At 33.9% G+C, this 21,704-nt stretch overlaps 1 protein-coding gene and 1 pseudogene across 1 annotated transcript in view; both read right to left on the reverse strand.

The window, feature by feature from the left end:
- LOC105293752 (protein kinase C-binding protein NELL1-like) overlaps positions 1-21,704 on the reverse strand; it is a 282,706-nt gene that overhangs the window by 98,619 nt on the left and 162,383 nt on the right. The gene's annotated exons all lie outside the window — the stretch shown is intronic.
- LOC111741325 lies at positions 19,912-20,031 on the reverse strand (annotated as a pseudogene).

Here is a 21,704-nt window from a genome sequence, read left to right on the forward strand (position 1 = left end):
GGTGAATCAAATATAAACCCCACTATTTTACCATCGTGTGGTTCCCATAGTCCAGCAAGGGAAATTCTTAACCCCAGAGAGAATGCCAGATCTTAAAAAATATATATCCATTTTAATCATTCTCCTTTAAATTCACAAAACCATAAACCCTGCTAAAAAAAAGGGCACTGAACTTGACAGCGATTTGAACTAAGCTAAGGAGCAAGCACTACTTATTGGTATCCAGCATGATGCAGTAAGTGGATTCGTTCACATGAAGGAATTTTTAAACTCCAAAGGGAATGTAGCAATGTCTGCTGCCCTCCTAGTTATATATATTTGACCCAGTCTGCTTCTCTTTTATTTAATTCTAATTGCGTGAATCTATACATTGAATAGAGTTACATGGCCTGATTTAATAAAATTCTTCCATTTGAACCAAAATGTCCATCCTGTTATTGTCCTTTTAAACTCAGCAGGCTTACCCACACGCAAGACCGTGGCTGACAGATAAAAGCAAGCCACAGACAGCATGCGGCAGTCTAGAAAAACGCCCCACACTTTTCCCAGTTTACACTCAGTTCACTGCTCTGGTTTTTTGCAGTGCTTCTCTGGCTTTTTAACTCTTTTCCCTGGCTTCCACATTTTCTCTGGCCCTTAAGAATATGCCACTCCATGGGACTCTCTTTTTAGTTTCTTAGTCTTCACTTTCCTCTTGACATCCACTGAACCACACTAGCTGATTAAATTCCAGATCAGCATTGTGGTTACAGAAACTCTGTCTTCAAATCATCTTCTACTCTTTCTGTTACCTTAGGCAAAATGCTCTGTGTTACAAAATGGTGGTGGTAATAGTACTGACTCCCAAAGGATGCTGTAAGAATTTAGAGAGACTTTATAGTTAAAAGTCTATAAGACAGAACCTAGCTCAGAGTGTCCACTTAATCAATGTTAATTTGCTGCTGCTATTAACTCCAACCCACCAACAATGGGAGGAGAATTGAAACCTTATATCATTGTTTCCTACAGTGGTCTGAAGAACTTCGAAGAGTTTAATAGGATTTACAGAGGAGAAAGGTCTAACATTAAAAATGTTGGGAAATACTACGTTAAACGAAGCTAAATTGATTTCTTAAATTCAGGACTATCTGAACTTTAATTGAAAAGTAGGTTGTCCTTGATCCTCAAGCAGATATTTAGAGTCTAAAGAAAGTTGAATTATCATGAAGGCTGAGCACTCAGTGGATATTGGATACTGATAAACTCTAGGGCTCTTTTGTACTTCATATATTAATCTTAAGTTAATTAGTGAAGACTTGCTTGGTGGCAGGAATAATGGATTGTTCATTGATTTATTTTTCATATCAACCTTGTGAAGATAAGAATTATTGTCCCTTGGTAGATGTGGAAACTATGGCTTAGAGAAGACAAGTGTCATCTCCATGCTAGTAAGTGGTGGGTCCAAATCTAACCCCATGGCTTCTGCCTCTGACCCAGTCTTCATTCACTGGACTATGCAATTTCCTATGTAGCTAAAGGCTTTTAACAATTTGTAGTGTTTTGTTCTCTGAAATAATTAGTGAGCTATGAGTTGTTTCTGTGTTTCAGAAGTGACTGTTATCAATTATGGAATTATTAACAACACTTCCCATCTGCCTCTAGTTTCCAACTAAGAAAGTTAATTAAAACACAAATCCATACAAGAATTTGGGAAATTTATGACTGAAGATGTTTACCAACGATTCTGGTAAAAATGCCCAGCATGTGTTCAGTAAATAATACAGATATTGATTTCACAATTCACTAGATGTCAATAATTCTTTCTTTAGAAAATTATATTACCTCAGTGACAAATGGGAGGGAGCTGTGGGTACTTCTCTCTCTCCAAGTGATTCATTTAGTGCTCTCATTTGCTTCAGGATTAATGTATATTATCATATTTTTATAACACATAAACTATAGAAGAAAGGTTATACAACCTCAGAGGCCCTCACCAAACTGTCAAAGCAGAAAAATAGAACCAGGCTAGTGACAGAACTTGAGGCTTTAGGTTTTTCACAACCAGAAGTCTACCTCTATACCACTGAGGGCTACAATACGGGAGAAAAGAGCTAAATTCATCCCAGCCACATAAAAAGAGCTCTACTTAAGGATTATTTCATCAAAGCTGCTCTATGATACCTAATTCTTGTCAGAAACAAACAAACAAACAAAAAAACCCTGTTCCATAGTTACTTCAAACCAATGATTACTCTGGGAATGAAGCAGTGTAAAGGCCAGCTAATCATTTCTAATGAGCAAGTAGAATTATCTTTAATAATCATCAGAAAAGCTTGTCCACATCTTGCCATTTAAGTATCAAAGACTGCAGGCTTCTAACACTGTTGTCTTCTCAGACTACTCGGGCCTCAGCATAGTGGGTCACCATCCTTAGTCACAAGCCAGGACAGCAGTCCTTCCAAATAACAAACTTCCATATGACTCATATCCATCTACTATTCTGTGCATTTTCCCATCATGTTCTTTCATCTATTTCTGGTATTCTCTACATATAATTTTTTTTTATGATCTCTGGAACCTCTATTCCAAGGTAAACAGCTCCCATCCCATAACATCTTCGATTACTCCCAGAATCCTTCCTCCTGGTGTGGACCCATTAATTTTATATTCATTCGCTTGTCCATAAAATGAGAACGAGTTGGCATTCGGTGTTAATTGTGCATCAGGCAATGTTCTATGCATGAGACTATAACCTTCTTCAACAAGAAAATCCTTTTCATACCACAATGCTATAAAATCCAAGATTATTCTCACAGTGCCCTTTGCTAATCTGAAATCCTTATTTCATTGTTCCTCAAGTGTACTTCTTTCATCCCAAGTCTCATGTCATCCCACGTTCCCACCTTTGGTTCTACCTCACATTTCTATTATCTAGAGATCTTCTCATCACCCCATTTCATCTCCTAAGCATTTTGAAATATGCCTCACAGTCTCTCTCTACTCTTGATTTCTACCATCATAGAAATGATGTAATCTCTCATTGTTTTCCTCTGGAAGTTTGGGCAGCTCATCTATCTAACCATATAACCTCAAAGTCTTCAACCTTCTTGATGCCAAAAAAACTGTATCAACTTTCTACTTTAGCCCTTTTCACTTTACCTCTGACCCCCCTCAGGCACTGCAGTCCCTCCCTCTACCTTTCTCATTTGTCCTTTTCCTTCACCACCTTATAAAAAAACCTATATTCCATATAAAATTTAGATACTATTTAGCTTCATTTACTGCTAATACCCTCTCTTTTCATTGAAACTTCCTACTAAATCATCGTTTTCAATTAATCCAAACTTTTCTTTTTTTTCTCTCTTACACTAAGGCATGTAACTGCCTTTGGAGAAATACATATAATTTTGTGAACTAGTGACACTCCAAATAGCTAATCTTCAGATGAACCTCAGTACCATTCAGCTATTCCTTTTTCTTGTTGTCTCTGCTCAGATCCCTTAGATTTCCCTGCAGTGATAATTATATGTTTCAAATCTCTCCTTATCAAGGTTGCCCAACTCCTGTCTCAGCAAAAAGCTCTGACCTGGACTGAGGAGACAAACAGAACTGGTTTGACTCTCAACTTCATCATTTCCTAGTGTGTAACTTCTTATCTTCTCCATGCCTTGGTTTGCTTATTTTTAATAGTAGTTACTATGAATATTAAATATATCATATAAAATATGACACAAACTTAGCCCTCTATATGTTATTGATATTGTGGATCATGATAATGATGATAAAGAAGTGATTTGCCCCTTATTTAATCCAAAAATTATCTTTTAATTTCCTTCCCCACATCTACAAATATCTTTCTATTTTTTCCTTGTAGGTAGAAGTCTCTACCTAAAACTAACCTTTAGGTCACTGGTGTGATCTAGTCTCTTTAAGTCTATGCCAAAACATTGTTCAATTTTATAGTTTTTCCTACTCATTTCTATATTTTCTCTTTTAAGCTTTATGTTTCCATTTTTGACATTTGGATTACTCTCTATATTCAGCTTTTTTATTTTCATGTTTCATTTTACACTCAACAGTGTATTGAAAGAACATTTCTCCCAATAATTTGAGTCTTTGAAAATAGGATTTCAATGGTTGTGTAATAGCCTAAGAATACACTATAATTTATATAACTATGCCTTCTTTGTTGATCATAAAGACTGTTTCCATTTTTCATTATTGAAATGATGCTGTGATTATTATTCTTGTACATAAATCTTCATCTGCATCTCTGATCCTATCCACAGGGTAGAATTTCATAAGAGGACTTACACAGTCAAAACTATATTTTTAAGGCTCTTTACACACATTATCAAATTGCTTTTCAGAAAGATTATACCAATTTATACACCCACCAGCTGTGTATGAAAGAGATGGTCTCACCATACTCACACTACCATTAAGAATATTTCCTGCTAAATTTTCAAGCTCTCCCTACTAGTTCTAACAACAAAAGCTAAAAATATATTTAAGCGTTTTACTTTGTAAAAATAATAATTTTCTGCCCAGTGTCTCTCTTTGGATACCACCTATTCTTCCTCCTTTCACAGCCAGGTTTCCTAGGAAGTGATTAGTCTTCAGCCTAGGTCTCTATCATCTAATCTTCCTACTGTCACTTTAATTGGGCCCTTACCTATTCACTAGCAAATGTTGCCAATGACCGCCTAACAACTTAGGCCAGCAGACTGTTCTTGCCACTTTTTTGTACATTAAACTTAAGCATGTAACACTGTTGACTTTTTTCTAAATATTCTCATTTTCCATGACTTCTGAGACATTTTTCTTCTGGGTTTCCTCATTCCTCCTTAACCATTCTTTCCCAGGACTAACTACTTTGTAGGTCATCTTCCATTCCTCCTTATGCTTCCTCTAGATTATTCAATTTATGCCAATGGCTTTGGCAACATTCTATTGCTGATATATTCCAAAACTTTACCTTTAGTCCAACTTCTTCCATAAACTAAGGAAAATAATGTTCAAATGTCTATTGGATTTAATTAGATATCTTTGGAAACTTGAAGACTAAAAGTCTAAAATGAAATTCATTTTACTCTCAAGACTCCTAGTCTTGTATTGACTCTTTTGGTGAAGGGTGCCACTATCCGTGCCTCTCTTTAAGAAAGTCAAGTGGAAGTAATAAATTAACCTCACTATTCCTAACCAACAGTCAATAAAATCTTATAAAATAATGTTCAACCCTATACAACTGACTCTTGCAAACCCTTCAGTCTTATCTCTAACTGAACTCACCTCTATCACATTCTGAGTTTTGTTTTTTCCATTTAAAATTTCTTCTAGATTACAGAGCACAACCATATCACTCATGTCTCTAAGATTTTTCCATTTTCTCCCCATAACATTCCACCCATACAACACACATACCAACCAACCCAGCAAAGAATTATTCAATTTTCAAAATCAGCACCATGGAAAAATTCCTAAATCAAGACTTCCTGTTTGCATAGCTAGAATTAGCCTTTTCTCCCCCTGTGCTTAAAATTCAACACTTACATAACTTTTCCTATTTAGGCCTAGAACACTCCCCTATATTTATTTATTCAGATATTTTTCCTCTACTAAATTGCCAGCCCTTTGAGGAATGCACCATTTCTGTTTGTTTTTGTAACCCCAGTTTAGGGAATTTATCGAGAGATTACAGAAATGATCCTGGCATTCTGAAGTCAATATATCAGCTTAAAGAAACTGTATCTTAAAAAATCACCTTCTTTAAAAATTTCTGGTCTCACAATCTCATTGAAAACAGGTGTATATCTTCCTCAGCACCACACACATATTTCTGATGAAATTCCTACTATGTTCCTTCCACAAACACTGTTTTATTTCATAGCAGTTTTTGGTTTACATAGTTATCTTGCCCTTTGAGGACAGACCCAGATTCTTATTCATCATTTCATTTCTATAAAGCCTATATTAGATTTCCAATAAATATTTTTTATACAGTTGAATGTCAAAAATGACAACACAAGATCAATATAAAGAAAATATCAAAATCTACTGAGGAAATACTTCCACTTTACCCCCAAAAGAAATGCACTCCTGCAGTAAACAACTAGAAAACTAAAAAATTTAAAAAAAAAATTACAAAATAAATCTTTCAGGCTATAGAGAACAGGAAGTACATGACAGTGATCCCTAAGAGAAGAGAAACAAGGAAGTTAGTCACAGAATTTCCTCTAGTATATTACCAGTATTCAGGCTAGAGTGCAAAGAAAGAGAGAACCCCAAACAGTAAATGAGACTTTGAAGATAATAAATCAGTAAAAATGAAGACATAACAATAGAATCTACCCACAATGAGGCAAAGAGAGAGAGAAAAAAATGAACAGAGTCTGAGTGACCTATAGGACAATATCAAGCAGTCTAACACACAAATAACTGTGGAGTCTCAGGAAAAAAGGGGTGAAAGTGTATTAAAAATAAATTCTTTAAAAAAATAATGGTTACATTTATGGTCATAATTTTCCAAATTTGATGAAAGCTATAATATTATATATCCAAGAAACTCACCAAATCTTAAATAGAAGGACACACACACACACACACACACAAACACACACACACACGTGCACAAAACCCCACCAAGGCACATATTAATCAAATGGATAAAAACCAGGGATAAAAAAAGCCACTATTTTAAAAAAGCCACATATTAAATATAAACATATATATATATTTAATATGCTGGCTTTTTAGGATTTTAAGATACACACACACACATATACACAAAGGAATAATGATAAGAATGATCACATATTTCTCTTCAAAAAAACATTCAAACTGGAACGTCAAGATAATTTTTTTAAGGACTGATAGGAAAAACTGTCAACCTCTAATCCTACATTCGGAGAAAATATCTTTCAATAATGAACGTATAAAAAGGTATTTTTTTGGCAAACAAAAACTGAGAGAGTCAATCACCAACCAACTTATAGTACACTGAATATTTAAGAAAATTCTTCACATAAAAGAAATTTGAATAAAAAAAGATTAAAGAGCTCTAGAAATAGTAAACATGTGAGTAAACATAAAAGACACTTTTTCTCATTTTTACCCTTGAAAAGATAAGCTACCCTTAAAAATCTAATATTTGTCTACTTTGGAGTTTATAGCATATGTAGACATAAAATTTATTATTAAAATAGCACACAGGATAGAAAGGGGGAAATAGAAATTTGCTGTTATATAAACTACAAAAACCTGTGATAAGGTCTTTGTACTACCTGTGAAACAATTTAATATTATTTGAAGATAGACTGTGATAAGTTAAATATGTGTATTGTAATCCCTGGAGCAAAATATTAAAAAAAGGTAAACAAAGAATTATAGCTAAAAACCTAATAGTGAAGATAAAATGGAATCATAAAAAACAATCCCGAAGGTGGAAAAAGAGAGAAAAAAGGGAATGAAGAATAAGTGGTATAAATAAAATACAAATAGTGCAAATAGCCTAATTATTCCAATTTAAAGGCAGAGATTGTGAGATTGAATAAAAAAAAACAATTACATGTTATCTAAGTCTCTGAAACATAAAGACAGATACGGAAATATAAACCTGCATACAGCAATTAAAAGAAAGCTGGAATAACAATGGTAACATCAAAGCATACATCAGGACAAGTAATATGGGGGGATATTATATAGTGATGAAAAATGTCAGTCAATAAGACATAACAATCTTAAATGTGTATGCACATAGCAATAGATTCAAAATACATGAAAAAATAACGGATAGACTTAAAGAGGAAACAGACAAATCTACAATTATAGTTAGATATTTCAAGACTAGTCTTTCAATAATTGATAAAACAAGTAGACAATCAATTAGTAATGACATAGACTTCAACACTATCAATCAACTTGACCTAATTGACATTTATAAAATCTTCCACCTAAAATTACTTTGAAGAGCACATAAAACATTTAATAAGTTAAATTATACTCTGAACTATTTTACAATTCTCAGTAAATTTAAAAAGATAAATCATATAGAGACTGTTCTATTAAAAAATCAGAATTAAAATGGAAGTAAATAACAAATATATTTGGAATATTTCCAAATATTTAAGAAATTTAAAACACATACACAGATATGTCCATGAGTCCAAGAGAGTCACAAGTGAAGTTATAACATAGTTTGAATTAAAATAAAAATGCAAAATGTGAAAATCTGTGGCATGCTGAGCAATGATGAAAGGGAAATAGCACAGAATTCCTATATAAAAAGAAGAAAGATTGCAAATCAATGATCCAAAATTCCACTCTAAGCTTTAAAACAAAGAATGAATTACACTCGAAATAAATAGAAGGAAAGAAATAATAAAGATAAGGGCCGCAATCAATAATCTAGGAAATAGATAACCAATAGAGAAAAAGCAATAAATTCAAAATCTGATTCTTTGAGAAGGTCAATAAAATTAATAAACCTCCAGGCAGAATTATCAAGAGAAAAGAAAAAATTACATCAAATTTTAGAGATGTCAAATCTATACTTGGAAAATTATAAACAACCATAAATTAAACAACTTAGATCAAATGAATAAGTTCCTTGAAAGCACCAACTACCAAGGTCATTCAAGAAAAAAAATAAAATAAAATAGATGGCTTCCACTCTGGCCAAAATGCAATCATAGGGACTGGCTTTATCCATCTGATTATGCCACAATACCCAGGCAAAATACATGAAATAACTGTTCTCAAGACATTAGGCATCAGGCAATGAATGGCAATGAATATTCTGTTTTGTATTTTTAATCTTTCAACTAAAGGAACTTCTTACCTCAGGCATATGAGGTTTTATATGTGAAAATCTCTAGCATAACAAGAGAAGCATCAATAAATATTTCTGTCTTTCCTCCTCCCATTTTTCCTTCCTAGAAATAATTAGCGTCTACATGCCAAAATAATATAAAGGACATTATGCATGTTACTGTGAAAGTATTCCCCCAGAATACTTCAGGTGCAAAACTTGTTCTGGGTAAAATTAAATACCACTTTAGATGATGTTGTCCTATCTCTTACACAAACACACAGACACTTATGCATGTACAGGCATATGCACACGCATCACAAAGGAATTAATTAAGGGACTTCTTAAAGAATTTTATTTCTTATGGGAGAAAAGGCAGTTTTCCTAAAGTCTTTGTTGGCTCTGAACATTTTAGCACCTGTCAGGTTGAATTAAAACACTTATCATTCTCTTATAGTCTACCAAATATTTAATGTGGATTTCTGACTCTATTTTCCCAGAATCTTTTACATTGCCTTTTGGAGACTGAACATAAATGGAATTATGAAGTGAGTAGTCTGCAAGCAGGCTCTGAAGAACAGTGTCTTTATAATTTGGCTCACAATTATTTTATAATAATCAATATATTTGGATAATTGTTTGCAGGAAAACAAAGGCTTTGGAATCATAAAATACTGAGACTAAATTCCAGTTCTAACGCTTACTAGTTTTCTGAGTTTTGGAACCAATCTCAGCCTTAATTTCATGATCACTAAAATGACATATCAGTCTTGTAATGTTGTTCAAATAATTAAAAGAGAAGATACAAATGAAATGTTAAGCACACTGCATGACACCAAACCTATCTTTTGTTCATTTCTTACCATTTATTTCTAAAATATACATATATACACATATATATGCAGCTATTTAATAAAATATATGCATTTTAGTAAGCAATCTATTCTAAATTAAAAATTAGAGAATGTCATGATAACATGAATGCCAAGAAAAGGGAATATTCAAAATTTTTTATATGCAATAACAAATGTAGAAGTAATCCACATTGTGTGCAGTTCTACCTTTACTTTCCTGTGTGCACAGATTTTGCTTTCTTCCAGGTAAATAAGTCAACTTATAGCCAGCCTTGCGTCCTAACTCATAATGTAGGCTTGGAATGAACATGATGGTGTCTCAAGAGGGAATCTGGGTCTCCAGTGACTTTGTGCAAAAGTAACATTTTCTATTTCCCAATCGTACTTTCAAATGTGTTAGAATTTCTAAGACATGACTCCATCGATTCTAATTTTCATCCAGATTGCAATTAGTATCATGATATGACATACCAATTATACTGGCTCATTCCTCAATAGCATAAATCATATTTCTATCTATAGCTATAAATATCAATATCCAAACTGTGATGCAGTTTCAAAATACACCATAGCAGACTGAACCTAGAAGTCTTTTCCTTTTAAATTAACAATGTTTTTTATTGCTTGTTTTCTTCTTCTTTAAGGTTTTGCAGAAAATTCATTGGATATCCCCAGATTTATCCCCCAGAGTGATCACAGTGAAATTATAAGGAAAAAGAGAAGAGCACAGTTGGTACACTTCTTTTGAAGCTATACTATCAGATCAAAAGAGTCTTTATATTTTTTGGATGAATATTCTATTTTTAAAAAATCAAGTGAACAATAATAAAATGACAATAAATTTCTACTTTTTCTGACCTCCCAGAAGTAAGCTACAGATGCATCATAACTATTCATTTTCATTAGCGTTAACAGGTCACTAATAAAGAAAATTGAAAATGTGTTTTGATAGGCTTAGAAAGGATAAAATAATTTTGAAAAAGAAGAAAAAAGATGAGGATTAACTCTGTCTTATTCCAAAACTTATTATCAAGCTATAATGATAATAAATTCATGTGGTACTAGTTTAAAAACAGACAAATAGATCAATTGAAAAGAATAAAGTCTAGAAATAAGACTCAACGGCAATTCCATAGAGAAAAGTAAGTCTTTTTAACAAATGATCATGGAACAATGGATATTCATGTGCAAAAGAAAAAATATTTTTGATCCACACTTCTCCTCGTTTAAAAAATTAACTCAAAATGTATCATAGACCTAAATATAAATGTTAAAATTTCCAGGAGAATACAACTTGAGAAAATCCTTGTGCCGATGGGTTAGCTAAACATTTCTTAGATGCAACACCAAGAGCATTATCCATAGAAGAACAAATTGGACTTCATCAAAATTAAAAACTTCTCCTTTTCAAATAAATTGTTAAGAGAATGAAAAGACGATCTACATACTAGGAGGAAATATTTGCAAAGCATGTATCAGATAAAGGAATTTTTTTCCAAATATATAAGAACGTCTCAAAACTCAATAAAAAGGAAACAAACAGCCCGGTTTTTTAAATGAGTAGAAAAGCTGAATAGAAAATTCATAAGGACATCTGGATGCCAAATAAGCACATGGGAGGATTCCAAACATTATTAGTCATTAGGGAAATGAAGACTGCAATCACACATACAAGCACACACACAATGAGATACCACTAGTTAAAAAATTGAAAATATTATACACTCACTGGGTAGAATAAAATGTGAACAAAATGCAAAGAAAATACAAAAAACTAATCAACTTTTCTAAAATCAATATAAAATTTATGATAAAAATTGTTTTTAATCTAATTTCAATTGTAATATTAGCAGACTCAAAATGATGATAATATCCAATGTGGATAGGGTGATGAAATAGGCATTCTCTTACCCAGCTGATGGGAGTATTAATAAGTATAACTTCCACAGAGAACAATTTGTGCATAGCAGAGAAAAATTTCACTTCCAAAATTTTTTTCTGAGGACTGAGTCAACAAATGTGCAAAAATGAAGTATACAGATGATCATGGCAGTTCTTCTTAAGCTAATTTTCCTTTACTGTTCAACAGTAAGAAACTGCTTAAGGTAATGACAATGTAGGTCTATTGTCTAAAAATATATTCATGATGTTCTGTTAAGGGGAAAAAGTTTAACGTTTTTTATAGCATGGTCTCAGTTTTTAGTTTAAAATGTGGTGTCAACTTACATGCATTGGAAGAGTGTTGGGAGGACTGTAAATGTGGATATATAGAGAGAAAACACCTGTAACAATACGTACAAAATATTAATGTGGGTTATCTCTGGTTGGATTTTCCCTTTTATGATTTGATATTATCTGAGTGTTCTACAATGAAACTGCAACACATTTTATAATCAGAAAAAAATAACTTTCCATTTTAAATAAAATAAGAACAAAAATAACCTTCCATTTCCATTCTGAAGGGGAAAAAAGACAAAAGATCCTTCATTTCATGATTATCATGTTTTGCTTCTCATCAGGTGATGTTATCTAAACAACTGCACTCACTCAATAATACGAACACTAAAAATGATTCATTAAGAATTAGCCATCCATATAGTTCATAATCACTGCACAATAAGTATAGAATGAAAAGAAACAAAATAAGCAAAAGACAACAGACATTTCTACTTATTGGAATGTAATAGTAGCCAATTTCCACTTCAGGATCTTAAATTATTAGTATCCTCATCCATTCTCACTTTGTTTATGCCATTGGCCTCATCTCTTACTTAGGTAAACTAAATATACATGGTGCCGAGGTATCATTGTCAAGTACTACCTCAGCTCCAATGCTGTTACAGACCGGTTTCTCTCAATCTTCTGTTGAGCACAGACTCACGTTATATATCTCTGAGGACAAAAGATGTTTCTACTGAGTTTATCAGAATTCCATGTACATAGTAGATTAATACATGTGAAATAACTCAATAAGCTTAATATTTGAAGGACTATATCTAAATGCCCCTCAAATTTAACTGGAGTACTTGACATAAGTGGACTACCCTGCATAATTTAATTTCTTAGTTAATTAGAATGAATTTAGCCTATCTTTCTTTCTGTTGAACCATCCTTAACTAACTGCCTTCAACAAGTACTTATTAAGTGTCTCCTCTAAGGGAGTTACATTGTGAGATGGTAGAAGATCATCAGAGATTGAAATAAACAAGAGCCATGCAATCATGAAGCTTATTCTCTATTTTTGGATACAGGCAAATCAGGAAGTATTTGGCCAGGGTTGATACAGGGTTGATTCATAGGATTTCAGAATCAGGGCTCCAAACTACAACCACAGGCAATCAGAAAAGTCTTATTATAGATTTATCTTAACTGACACCTGAAGAATGTATAGACATTAATCAAGTAAACAGGGTGAACACTGTAAATCATTTAAAAAATCAGTCTTTCTTTTCTGTTTTAATCAGTAAAACAAAATAAGTCTTTACTGATGAGAAACGTCTTTATTTTAATTAAATCATTTCTATGCATTATTAAAAGCGCTATCTAGGAGTGATAAAAGGAACACAGTGAAATTACTAGTTAAATATGTATTCCATGAAGTGAGGTTCTCTTTAATCAAGTTTTCACTGTGTATCTAAAAAAAAAAAAAAATAACATCAAAATAAATTTAATGCCAGGCTATCTTGTTTAGCCAAGGCACTAATGAACATCTTGTTGAAGATGTACTGCCTACTGATGCCAGATCTTATCAAACAACTGACAAGAAAATATAAGACTTATAAAGAAACAAAAGGAGCCAAACTTAACATACATTATTTAAATTTTCATAGCTGCCCTGAGAAGCAGGTATCTTTATCCATATTTTAGAGGTAGAAAACTGGGTTGAGAGTTATGACTTAAATCTAGATCTGTCTAACACAAAAGCTACAACATCATGCAGACTTTAATGATTGTGCACATGATATTAGCACAGAAGACTGTGAAAACGCAAAGAAGTACAAGTTAGTATAATCCTAACTCCAAAGAACTGTGCGATTTTGCTTGTAGGATAAAACACTTTAAAAGACAATTCAGAACATAAAGTATGCCAAGTGAGAAATGAGTGGGGGTTCAGGGTTACCCTGAAAAACATAAAGAGGAGGGATTTCAAAGACAGGCAATTTTCTGAAAGGCAGAACTGGGAGGACAATTGAGATAGAAAAAACTATCTGAGCCAAAGTTTGGTTTAGGAAAACTGTGTTCTGGAGAGTAGAGCTGGTTCATTGTTGGTTTGGAAATGATCCTAGTAGGCAAGATGTGGGCAGTAAGATGAAAAAGATTAAACAATAAAGGAGTTTCAAACATTTGCAAAAACACAGCAGGCTCTGTAGAACTGCGAACTAAGTATAGATAACACCTATAATTCCTGCTTTTCATAAATTTTACAGAATTCAACATAATTCGGGTAAATGTGATTGTCAGGGGGAGAAGTCTTTAACATAATTCTGGCCTATAAGCAATCAGTGAGAGTTGTGGACTCTTCTCAGGAAGGTGAGCGGTCATGGCACCCCAGCACCCTGCAGAATCTACTCTCATAAGGGGACTAACATCACCATTCTTTCCAAACCCCAGGAACTTTATTCCTTGTCATTCTCCTCAACTGTCCAGCACTAGATGTTGCTTGTCACTACCTCCTTCTTGACAAACAAATTCCTCAGCCTTTAAGACACTTCAACAGTGAATTAATAAACATTTTCACACCTACTATATTCCAGGCACTAACCGTGTTCTTTCCCTATTCTCTGTTCTCCTCTACTCTCGTCATGCTTCCCCTTGGAAAAATTAAAGCTCCTTAAAGGCAAATAACATATCTCATTTCTTCTTTCCCAAGAATGCCTAGCTTTGTGCTCTAAAAGTCTAAATATTGTATTAGTCACCAGGTTGTGAGGCAGCTAAACAGCAGGGTCTAATAAGATATTGACAAAATGGGTAGTGTCTGTTGCTAGAAATGGTCATGAATGAGTAGTCAGGAAATTCCTGAAGGAAGAAATAAGGAAGATGTAGTAAGGTGCTTACTTCCTTGGAGAATGGATGAAAACTATATGGAAGACACACTTAACACTAAAGCATTCAAGTCGATGGGGTCAAAGGGGTCAGATATGTGGTGGTTGAAAGAAATCTAACTATGGGAGGTGAACACATAACGTAAATATATATATACATATGCCTTACTGTTAAAATGTACAGCTGAAAGTTACTAGATTTTGTTAACCATTGTCACTATAAAAAATAAATTAAGAATAATAATAATAAATAAATAAAGCATTCAAGTTGAAACATGGTATGAAGTTGCAAAGCTCCTTTTTATGGCTAAATCCAGAAAGGTACTATATTAGCTAGAAATGGTCCCCAAAGCAGGGGCCCTGGCTCCAGAGTTGTTGATTTATCTATTATGCTTTACCTTAGTTAACACTGATCAAGTGGTCACGGTAACACGTTGGCCCCTATCTTTACCCCTCTAAATCAGCTCTGCCTGCCTCTGCTGGTGCCATCTGACTACAATCAGTAAAAACTGTTTCAGTCCATGACTAGAGATCAATTTGCTTCCCCATAATCAGAGGATAGTAAATACTTTTTAATGTATAAAACCAATTCACTCAGCCCTTGGCCCTATGTTTTTCCTGTCTTCCAGATGTAGCCTAAATTAAAATCTGTCTTGTTCTTGTGGCCTATTCACTTCTTTATACTTTATGACATCTGGGGCTGGGATTCTTTTTTTTCCAAGAACTCTGAAGATGAGAAGTTTGGGTAGTATCTTCATATCTGTCTGAATATCTGCTAACTTTCTTTTTCCCTGTCATAGTGTTTTACTATCACTTAAGTCTAGTAATTTCTTAAGCTTGTCTATAGCTTGTATTCCCACTTACAAATTGTTCCCATACTCTTACACACCCGCCTTCACCATTTGAGCCATACTTCCTCCCATTACTTCCAGTTCAGCCTGTGTCCCACTTCACCCCTCAGCTTTAACTGAGAGAACAGCCTCTAGATTTAAGTCTGTCCTGTGGTGGCCTGCTTCCCATGAACAGCCTCACAACTCTATGAAACAGTAAGACAGGAAATGCTTGTCTAATTATCTTTGGAGCCAGACATTACTGACTTTATCAAATTAGAACTGAGTGGAAAAAGTAAAAAGAAGCATTAACAATTCATAACCATCTTACATAACCTTACTGAGGCACAGAAGAGGGTTTGCACAGTTTCATTTTAAAGAAATGCATCAATGCATTATAAAAGATCTATTCCTCATTATGTTTAATTAGTTGAGAGGCAGGTAAAGAAGAAAAGTTATGTTTTTAACCAAATAATAATATGTTGCTGAAGTAATCTCCATTTTTAATGCCAAGCATGTAGTAAATCCAGTGGACTATAAGAAGTTACACATTTTGAGTTCAAATAAAAATAGTGGGTTTTTTTTTGCAAAAGTGGGCAAGAAATGTTCTTTTTATATGTAAACAATAGGGAGTATAAGGTATTTTCTCCTTCCAGAAGACTTTCATTGAATTATTTTCATCTTTTTTCTTTGTGAATAAATACAAAATGCCAAGAATAGAGCAAAATCAATGGAATGGTAAATGCAAATATGCACATTCTTTGTGCTGTGATTGGTAACTACAAGCGCACAGTTTTCAAATAAAACACATTTTTTACTTATTACTATAACTTGAGTCCTTTAAAAAAGATAAAAAACTGAAGATTCTGCCAAAATAAGATGTGAGGAGAGGGTATGATTGAGGTGCACCTGTAGAATTGTTTAAAACAATCCTTTGAGAAGGGCTTTTGGAGCCTTCTAATCCTAAAATAATACACATTGTTGGCAAATACACAGATTCTCTGAAATGATTTATGACAAACTAATAGAGAATAGAAAAATACAGAGTTACAAAAAATGGAAAATAAGAATAAAAATTTTAAAACAAATTTAGACAAGTAGTTAATTACTAAAAAAAGTAATAGAATCAGAATTAGGATTTCTTTTTTTTTTTTTGCCTTTCTACTTTCAACCAGAATATACTAGTTATTATCTAGGAAAAGGTACCATGTGGAAGGTGGTTCACTCTCATAGTGACAATGAATGTTTCTGTCTTCTGGCATTCTAGCCGATCATTCTATAAAGCATTCCGTGATTGTTCTGGCATGCTCATTACTGTAATACATTTTGTGAGGGTTAAAACAGACATGGTTCCTACCTCTGATAAACATTATCTAGTTTGGGTGATAAAATAGGTATGTCTAAAATGACCAAAAGAGACATGGGATTGTATATGAACTCATGGGTTGGGCAGATGCTCTCACAACGTTTATTAAAGTCCTGGCAGTCCCATCTGGTAGCAGAGAGAGAGAAACTGCTAATGGACATGGTGTGAAAGTCTAATGAACCTCCAGGCTTCCTTTCAACTTGGGAAGTCACTAATCTGGTGCAGCTTGCCAAAGAGATGAGATCACTTTCCCCTTGATTTGAAGCTAATCTAATACTAGAAGGGAAAGGGGATTGGGTAGATGAGGCATAGGAAATATAAGGGAGTCTAGTCTAAGCAATGTATTATATCTATGGTTTTGGATGACTGGAATATCAGAACAAGACTCAGTTTAATTCCTGGGAGTTTGAGGAATGAAGTAGAAAAGTTGGCAAGAACCATAGAAGGTTGTAGAAAGAAAAAAGCAGCCCTGACAACTTTCACCTGATATCTGGCTTAGCTCTAACATTTAAGCTCTGATGTTCTCCTCCTGAACACAACTAATTTCACATGCATTTGTTCAGTGATCATGATAGAATGAGAATGAAATAATATCCATTTTAAGTCATGTATGAGCATAGATAAAAATAAGAATATAATACAAACAGACAAAAAAACCCCAAACATTTCCCACTCTCAGGTAACAGGGATTGGTGCTTCTTTATCAATTATGGCTTTATCTCTACTCAATTTCTACAGATTCCTGAATAAAAAAATTAATATACCCCAATCATGCACTTACCCCTTCCTCATTAAAGTATTCAATCCAGAATAGACTCCCTCTTCCTTGAAACCTCCCCAGATCACCTAACGCAAAACCAAACTACTGATCAGCCATACCCCAGCACTCTTTTGTTGAGATAACTACTATTACAAATAAAGCCTAACAGCTCTTGTTGCAGCGAGTAATAAATCCATTATTAAGAACATTATATCAGCGTCATTTAGTCTGTGTCCATTGACGATTGTTAAGATTTCAGCTGAGTTATGCAAGGTTTAGGGCAGAGAATCAGTAAGCTAATAGCTCTCAGAACCACCAATGACACGTATTTTCACTCTAGATTCCTCAAAGAAATGTTAGTATAATAAGAACAAACATCATTACTATGTGAAATTCATTTTGTTTTATATTTCTGTAGCTATCTTTAGGGACAACACAAGAGTATTTGCCTTCATAGTAGTTAAAACCAACAAAACAGCACACTGGAAGGCCAAAGAATCATTCAGTAAATAGGCATAATGTTTGCTATTATGTTCTATAGAGCCTAGAGAAAAAAATTGAAGCCCAGATGGTCCTTACACTCAAGAAATTTATAGTAAGCTTAAGCCAAAGCTAAAATAGCTTTCATTTTCCTCTTGAGAGTTGTAGTCTTGAGAGTTTACTACATAGTTGATACTATTATAAGTGTTATACAGAAGAGCTTATTCATCCATAAAAAAGTTCTACAAAGAAGATACAAGGATTAGCCTAATTTTGTAGATGAGAACATTGAGGAATACAATAAAGGAAATAGCCCAGACTCGCACATCCAACAAATAAAGATGGATTCAAGGTAAAAACCACAAGCAGTGTGAATTCAGTGTTCACATTCATAAACCCTTAATTTTACTCCTGTTTAGAGAGAGTTAACAGCACAAGACATAACATGATTAAGCATGAAAAAGTGTAGAATAGGCAGGTTAAGCCAAATGACAAAGGGAGAAGGGGCAGGACAGTGATGATGGCCACTCAAAGCACAGAATATCCCTTTGGTGCCAACACAGAAGGAAAATTCTTTCACCTATGGCAAGACTTCAGCAGATCAGAATTGGAATACATGGAAAAATTAATTTTCTGATAATTAGTTCTCTTACTTGTCCAATCTTATTATGGTAAATCTATATAAAAAGTCTAAATCTTAACTCCTGCCTTAGAAACATAGTATATAGATCAGAACCGACTCTCTGTTGTTTAAATATCTTATATTTATATCTTCCACAAATATTTACTAAATTCCTACGATGGCTAGAAATTATTCAAGGTACTTGGGATCTATCAGTGAACAAATCAACAGATCTGCTCTAGTGGGACTTACATACTCCCAGGAGGAGAGAGATAGTAAATGATAATTATAGTAAATCATTAGATGATGTAGGATGATGGAAAGTAAAAGGATTTTAAAAAAAGAAAATAAAGAATAGGTAAAGGCATTGGGAGTGGCAGGAGTGAGGCAGGGGAACATGCTGCAATATTGAGTAGGTAGTGAGGACAGGCTTCTTTGAAAAGATATGCTCATAAATTTAAAAGAAGTAGAGGAAGTCAGCCAAGCAGATATTGGCAGGAAGAAAGCAGGTATCTCAAACATCCTTCTAAATCAATAACATCATTAGATTATAATGTAGTCTGCTCCATAAATTGAAAGAATTAGATTGAATGTATTTTAAATTGGGAAGTCATCTGAAGATTTTTTTAAATGTACATGTAGTTTCCCCCTAATCATTTGCTACTTGTTTTGAAATGTGCTGTGGGCCTGCTATACTCCACACCATAACTGTAAAGGACATATTGATGAACAGAACTCGATAACTATCTTTACGTTGCTTGTATGGTTGGGCAAGAATCACCATCAAAGCACAGTGTGAGAAGCAAGGAAATACAAATATCGAAACGCTGCAGGGGACTGTGGAATGGTGGGACAAACACACTCCTCCTGAAGTTAGGCAGAGTTACTGCTGGTTTGTGCTACAGGTTGAGATGTTTATTTTTTTTATTTTATTATTATTTTTTATTTTACCCCTTCTTGTTATCCAAAGTTCATGCAGCCCAAATGGTAAACCTGTTTCAACCCACAAATGACTTATATAACCTAGTGAGCACTGCACTGTCTCAGGAGACCAGAATTTTTTTTTTAATTTTTATTTATTTATTTTTTTAGGCGCGGCAACCCTTGGTTGACCTCACAGATTGCAAGGACCTTGTCAGCTTACAATCCCTTATTTTTTTTATTTTTTACGGCTACAGCACCTGGTCTTCCTATGTGGTCTCCCATTCAAGTACTAACCAGGCCCAACTCTGCTTAAGCTTCCGAGATCAGATGGGATAGGGCTTGTTCAGGGTAGCATGGCCGTAGACCCAGGTTTTTTTGTTTGTTTGTTTGTTTAAGGGGATTGACTATATACCTGAGGTGGAAACAGAGTGCTTCATCAAAAAGGGTTTGCTTAAAACCAATTTTATCTAATGCTCAAACTGTCTTTAAAAATTAAAATTAAACTGGCCAGTTAAATTTAAGATTAGTTGTAGAGGTTGTAGACAAAATGGCTAGGAGTCCTCAATTTTCCAATTTGCATAAAGTAGAAAAAGATGCTCACATGACTTCAAAATATTCTCATTATTAATGAAATGCTATAAATTTTATATATATTATAAAAATCATGTAAGAAGTGTGTTTAGCCAAAACAAATACAGCCTCAAAAAGTACCCAAAACATCAAACTATAGAATAACCAAAGGGATGAAAGAATGGTTAAAAAGGTTGAATTTCAAGTTTTAATTGGTAAGGGATCAAAGATAGTCAACAAATTATTTCAACAGGCAGTGTAACTAGGCACGTGTTGTTTACTTGTGATACCAATACCTTCAAATCTTTGTCTTAATGTACTTGCTTCATGGTTTTCTGTTACCTGCCAGTAATCACAAAGGAAGCCTGATACCCGAGGAAATGGACGAAAGTGAGCATGTAACAAGTGTCTAAGATGTTCCAAGCACTTCACAGAAATTTTTCCTATTTTATTTAATCTGTTTCACAGCCTCCTAAGGTAAACAGTTGTTACTCTTATCATTTTACAGAACAACAAATCTAAGGATTAAGGTAGATAAGTAGTAGGATCCTCTCCTGACTCTAAAGAGGTGGTACCCCTCTGAAGTTTTAGGGTTCCTGGCAAAGACACTTCTTGAAATCTTGTGAACCCATATCCCAAGTTAACCGAGTTGGTTAATTTATTTTAGAGACAGATAAGGGATTATCCTGCTCACTGCCTCTTCTAACCAGTAAATATGCAAAGGCTTTGTCATTGATTCAGTCTGACAAGAGAAAATGCATCATATTACATTCTCCGCAGAAGTGATTTCCAAATTACCTGGCATTTGAATTTCAAAGCTGAGGCAGCTTAGAATGTGTGGGTTTGTAAACTTGCTTGGAATAGTAACTGTCATAAAAAATTGTCATAAACTTGCTTGTCATACCTTTGCTGGGCACTGCACTAAAGCTAGGGTGTTTACAGCCTATATAGGATCGAGGCCCTTTGCCTGACAGGGCTTCCATGCCTCAATAGACTAGCTTCTACATTCATATGCTGGTTTTAATAAAGTCAAAATTTCCCATTTACCACTTTAAAAGCTAAAATAGGAAACTCAAATTCAAGCCCTTGTTTGAAAAATCAGTTAAGACATTTGAATCATCTTTCATTCTTTCCAACTTGTCAATGTTAACTTTAATATTTAAGCCCAAGAGCTTTATATAATTGTCTTAAAGATGTTTTAAAACATTTTTGACTCTTCAGTTTAATATTAAGTGTTTCAAAATCACTATTTCAGTGAACAAAGCAATCAAATTATTAAACCAATTTCTTTTTGCATGAGCAAATTAAAACCACTTCTTGTGAGTGTAAAAGTGGAATGCATATTAGTACTTTAAAAATTCTATGTCATTAGAAGTGATAGGGCTAGAGAATCAAAATAAACTGTTCTGAAATCGAAAGCCTCAAGTGTGGGCTGTGAATCAAACACTGCAATATGGAGGCTTATAAT

This window comes from Pteropus vampyrus, unplaced genomic scaffold (genome assembly GCF_000151845.1).
Source record: "Pteropus vampyrus isolate Shadow unplaced genomic scaffold, Pvam_2.0 Scaffold76, whole genome shotgun sequence".
Classification (NCBI taxonomy): domain Eukaryota; kingdom Metazoa; phylum Chordata; class Mammalia; order Chiroptera; family Pteropodidae; genus Pteropus; species Pteropus vampyrus.